The sequence below is a fragment of the Ovis canadensis genome, chromosome Y, assembly GCF_042477335.2.
Source record: "Ovis canadensis isolate MfBH-ARS-UI-01 breed Bighorn chromosome Y, ARS-UI_OviCan_v2, whole genome shotgun sequence".
NCBI classification, from domain to species: domain Eukaryota; kingdom Metazoa; phylum Chordata; class Mammalia; order Artiodactyla; family Bovidae; genus Ovis; species Ovis canadensis.
In genome coordinates, this window is record NC_091271.1 from 12,702,635 (window position 1) to 12,708,634 (window position 6,000).

General features: G+C 39.0%; 1 pseudogene; it reads left to right on the forward strand.

Annotated features, from left to right (window-relative positions):
* Positions 1–1,385: 1,385 nt before the first annotated feature.
* LOC138431385 (heat shock transcription factor, Y-linked-like) lies at positions 1,386–5,591 on the forward strand (annotated as a pseudogene).
* The last annotated feature ends 409 nt before the right edge of the window (positions 5,592–6,000 follow it).

A 6,000-nucleotide genomic window follows, 5' to 3' on the forward strand; every position in this document is an offset into this window, starting at 1 on the left:
GTAAAAATTCTTTAGGAATGAGATTTTGCATGCTTCATGGTTTTGGTTACTATTTCTATAAGCAGTCTGTATTTTAAGTTGATGCTGAAGTAGACACTGGTTGAATATTACTCTTCAATTGCTAGGAGACCAGAGAATTTGTGATGTCACAGCTTTTTGACTTGGAAGACCTCTGTGACGTTCTAGAGAGTTTCTCTCTGTAGGCCAGCCAAGCAACATTTTAAGTTGCAGTGTGTAAAATCAAACAAATGAGAAAAGTTTATGAAGAAATATTTCCCCCCGTTCAATTCAGTTCAGTCGCTCAGTCATGTCCGACTCTTTTCAACCCCATGAATCACAGCACACCAGGCTTCCCTGTCAATCACCAACTTCCGGAGTTCACTCAGAATCATGTGCATCCAGTCAGTGATGCCATCCAGCCATCTCATCCACTGTCATCACCTGCTCCTCCTGTCCCCAATCCCTCCCAGAATCAAAGTCTTTTCCAGTGAGTCAACTCTTCCATGAGGTGGCCATAGTACTGGAGTTTCAGCTTTAGCATCATTCCTTCCAAAGAAATACCAGGGCTGATCTCCTTCAGAATGGATTGGCTGGATTTCCTTGCAGTCCAAGGGACTCTCAAGAGACTTCTCCAACACCGCAGTTCAAAACCATCAATTCTTTGGTGCCCAGCCTTCTTCACAGTCCAATTCTCACATCCATACGTGACCACAGGAAAAACCATAGCCTTGACTAGATGGACCTTAGTAGGCAAAGTCATGTCTCTGTTGTGAATATGCTATCTAGGTTGGTCATAACTTTCCTTCCAAGGCGTAAGCATCTTTTAATTTCATGGCTACAATCACCATCTGCAGTGATTTTGGAGCCCCCCCCCCACTCCAAGATAAAGTCTGACACTGTTTCCACTGTTTCCCCATCCATTTCCCACGAAGTGATGAGACCAGATGCCATGGTCTTCGTTTTCTGAATGTTGAGCTCTAAGCCAACTTTTTCACTCTCCACTTTCAGTTTCATCAAGAGGCTTTGTAGTTCTTCTTCAATTTCTGCCATAAAGATGGTGCCATCTGCATATCTGAGGTTACTGATATTCCTTCTGGCAGTCTTGATTCCAGCTTGTCTTTCTTCCAGTCCAGCATTTCTCATGATGTACTCTGCATATAAGTTAAATAAGCAGGGTGACAATATACAGCCTTGACATACTCCTTTTCCTATTTGGAACCAGTGTGTTGTTCTATGTCCAGTTTTAACTGTTGCTTCCTGACTTGTATACAGATTTCTCAAGAGGCAGGTCAGGTGGTTCTGGTATTTCCATCTCTTGAAGAATTTTCCACAGTTTATTGTGATCCACCCTGTCAAAGGCTTTGGCATAGAAAGATTTCTCTGACATGGTACATATTTCTTCGGAAATTCAAGATGGGTCTTCTAAAGATGAATTCACTGGTTCAGAAACCTCCATTAGATCTTCTTTGTATGATTATACACTTACTGGGGACTCAGTTTTGAGATCTATGATTGAATATATGTTTTTTATGCTTTATCTGAGGATCTTGTGATCAAAAGGCCATGCTACACATATTCTGTCTCTGAAACCATGAGGCAAATAATTTTCTTTCACTCACAATTCCACAAAAACTTTGGACTATAGTTGATAGTGATCAGTTTGAATCTATTTGTTGGGATGAGAGTGGCACATGTATAGTGATCAATGAAGAACTCTTTGAAAAAGAAGTCTTGGAAAGAAAGGGAACTATCAGAATATTTGAAACCAAGAGTATGAAAAGTTCAATTCGACAGCTTAACCATTATGGATTTAGGAAAAAGTGAAAAACTTTTCAAAGATCTGCTTCACTACCTGTCTTTCTGGAAGAAGAGGAAAAACATCTCTTTTGAGTAAGATATCCAACACTTTCACTTATTGAAATTATGTAAGATCAAATCATGTGACATAGAAGAATGTTCACTTATGTAGCTAAAACGGAATTTACACTTGAAATAACAAATTGTTTAAAAAGTTTTATTTTTTGAAGTTGAGAATAGCTGGAGGTTAGATACTAGATGTTTAACAAACTTCCCTAGCAACTTGAAAACAGATAAAACTCCCGAGGCTAAAGTGGTATGTACAGTATATATACAACGTATTTTTAGTTGAGGAGCATGTCCTTTCTGACATGTTATTACCTGTTAAAATTACTAATGGAGGTGTTTTATTTGATGTTATTTAGTTGGTTTCCTTAAAGGAATACTGTTTTTAATAACTTAGCTTTGTTTGTCAGTTTTACCTTGGTTTATAAAGAAACTAAATAATTTAATCCTTTCACTTTAGTTACAGACCTACTATAATCCAAGTTTCAAAACAGGCCATCCCCAACTTTTAATAAGGATGCAAAGAAGAGTTGGGATTTACAATGTGTCTCCAATATCTTCATTAGTTTACGATAACAAGAAGCATGTTAAAGCAAGTGTCAAAAAAGATGATCATAATTCTGAATTTCTTCCAGAAATGAGTGGAGAGAGCACATTTTCAGCCTCCACAAGTTTAAGTGTTCCTTTCATACAAAAGCTTCATACCAGCCAGATAGTCGCTAATACAATTGCCCTATCTCCATGTGACTTACCTACCCCATCAGCAATATCAGTTAGACACACAGACCAGATTGTGGTAGATCAACCTGCTGTTTTACAAAAACTGAGCATTTGTAATTGGCTCTCACGTAACAGATACACTCAAGTAAATGGCTACTTGAGGACTGCTACTACAACTACAGTTACTTCTCTCACATTGTATCTCCATTACAGAGCAGTTATTCTGGACTGATGGTTCAGTTCAATGTTCAGCTGTGTCCGACTCTTTGAGACCCCGTGAATCACAGCACACCAGGCTTCCCTGTCCATCAACAACTCCCGGAGTTCACTCAGACTCACATCCATCGAGTCATTGATGCCATCGAGCCATCTCATCCTCTGTTGTCCCCTTCTCCTCCTGCCCCCAATCTCTCCCAGAATTAGAGTCTCTTCCAGTGAGTTAATTATTCGCATGAGGTGGCCAATGTACTGAGGTTTCAGCTTTAGCGTCATTCCTTCCAAAGAAATCCCAGGGCTGATCTCCTTTACAATGGACTGGTTGGATCTCCTTGCAGTCCAAGGGACTCTCAAGGGTCGTCTCCAACATCACAATTCAAAACCATCAATTCTTCATCGCTCAGTCTTCTTCATAATTCAACTCTCACATCCATACATGACCACAGGAAAAACCATAGCCTTGACTAGATGGACCTTAGTAGGCAAAGTAATGTCTCTGCTTTTGAATATGCTATCTAAGTTGGTCATAACTTTTCTTCCAAGGGGTAAGCGTCTTTTAATTTCATGACTGCAATCACCAACTGCAGTGACATTAGAGCACCAAAAATAAAGTCTGACACTGTTTCCACTGTTTCACCATCTATTTCCCATGAAGTGATGAGAATGGATGCCATGATCTTCGTTTTCTGAATGTGGAGCTTTAGGCCAACATTTTCAGTCTCCACTTTCAGTTTCATCAAGAGACTTTTTTGTTCCTCTTCACTATCTGCCATAAAGGGGGTGTCATCTGCATATCTGAGGTTATTGATATTTCTCCCGGCAATCTTGATTCCACCTTGTGTTTCTTCCAGTCCAGCGTTTATCATGATGTACTCTGCATATAAGTTAAATAAATAGGGTGGCAATATAGAGCCTTGACGTACTCTTTTTCCTGTTTGGAACCAGTCCATTGTTCCATGTCGAGTTTTAACTGCTGCTTCCTGACCTGCATACAGAGTTCTCAAGAGGCAGGTCAGGTGGTCTGGTATTCCCATCTCTTTCAGAATTTTCCACAGTTTGTTGTGATCCACACAGTCAAAGGCTTTGGCATAGTCAATAAAGGAGAAATAGATGCATTTCTAGAACTCTCTTGCTTTTTCCATGATTCAGAGGATGTTGGCATATTGATCTCTGGTTCCTCTGCCTTTTCTAAAACCAATTTGAACATCAGGAAATTCACGGTTCACGTATTGCTGAAGCCCGGCTTGGAGAATTTTGAGCATTACATTACTAGTGTGTGAGATGAGTGCAATTGTGTGGTAGTTTGACCATTCTTTGGCATTGTCTTTCTTTGGGATTGGAATGAAAACTGACCGTTTCCAGTCATGTGGCCACTGCTGAGTTTTCCAAATTTGCTGGCATGTTGAGTGCAGCACTTTCACAACATCATCTTTCAGGAGTTGAAACAGCTCAACTGGAATGTCATCATCTCCGCTAGCTTTTTTCGTAGCGATGTTTTCCAAGGCCCACTTGACATTACATTTCAGGATGTCTGGCTCTAGATTGGTGATCACACCATCGTGATTTCTGGGTCGTGAAGATCTTTTTTGCACAGTTCTTCTGTTTATTCTTGCCACCACTTCTTAATATCTTCTGCTTCTGTTATGTCCTGATTATCTCTGTTCTTTATAGAGCCCATCTTTGCATGAAATCTTGCCTTGGTATCTCTAATTTTCTTGAAGAGATCTCCAGTCTTTCCCATTCTGTTGTTTTCCTCTATTTCTTTGCATTGATGGCTGAAGAAGCCTTTCTTATCTCTTCTTGCTCTTTTCTGGAACTCTGCATTCAGATGCTTGTATCTTTCCTTTTATCTTTTGCTTTTCACTTCTCTTCTTTTCACAGCTATTTGTAAAGCCTCCCCAGACAGGCATTTTGCTTTTTCACATTTCTTTTTCGTGAGGATGGTCTTGATCCCTCTCTCCTGTACAATGTCACGAACATCATTTCATAGTTCTTCAGGCACTCTATCTATCAGATCTAGGCCTTAATTCTATTTCTCACTTCCACTGTATAATCATAAGGGATTTTATTGAGGTCATACCTGAATGGTCTAGCAGTTTTCCCTCCTTTCTTCCACTTGAATATGAACTTGCTAATAAGGAGTTCATGATCTGAGCCACACTCAGCTCCTGGTCTTGTTTTTGTTGACTGTATAGAGCTTCTCCATCTTTTGCTGCAAAGTATATAATCAATCTGATTTCAGTGTTAACCATCTGGTGATGTCCATGTGTAGAGTCTTCTCTTGTGTTGTTGGAAGAGGGAGTTTGCTAGGGCCAGTGCATTTTCTTGGCAAAACTCTATTAGTCTTTGCCCTGCTTCATTCTGCATTCCAAGGCCAAATTGGCCTGTTACTCCAGGTGTTTCTTGACTTCCTACTTTTGCATTCCAGTCCCCTATAATGAAAAGGACATCTTTTTGCTGTGTTAGTTCTAAAAGTTTTTGTAGGTCTTCATAAAATCGTTCAACTTCAGCTTCTTCAGTGTTACTGGTTAGGGCATAGACTTGGATAACTGTGATATGGAATGGTGGAAACTAAATTTTTAGTCAGGCATAGCTTTATTTCACCCCATGACAATTCTTTTCCTTCCTTGAAAGACAGAGGCAATTCATGGTTCTCAGTGTCAAAAATCACTTATATATCTGCCTCTTCTTTTTCAAATGAACTCATCAACAATCATCATTATATGAAAACCATGCGAATTAAATCTGACCAATCAAATACGTGTCAGATTATGGAGCCTAAAGAAGATTAAAATTTACATTCAGAGATGTCAGCAAATACCTACAATTCTGGTATTTGGACAATAAATTTACATGTTCTTCTTCATAGTTTCATTTTCTATTTTCAAACAAGGAAGAGTAAAATGAGGCTGTAGTTCAATGGTTGGCTATTTTACTGAACGGGTTTATAAACTTTTTAGTTCAAGAAAATATTTGTCATGCATCCTAGGTAAATTACACCTAATATACTTGTAAGCAAGAATATGAGAACAAAGGGAAAAGGTGTAATGGATGTAAAGTGATTTCTGAAATCATCCCTGCTGAAATGAAGTGGTGTCTAAATCAGGATGGTATGAGTGAAGGAAGTGATGCAAATAAAACTAGAAAAATGAAAATAGAGTATGAACTTAGGTGCATTCACATATTATATTCTATTAGCTA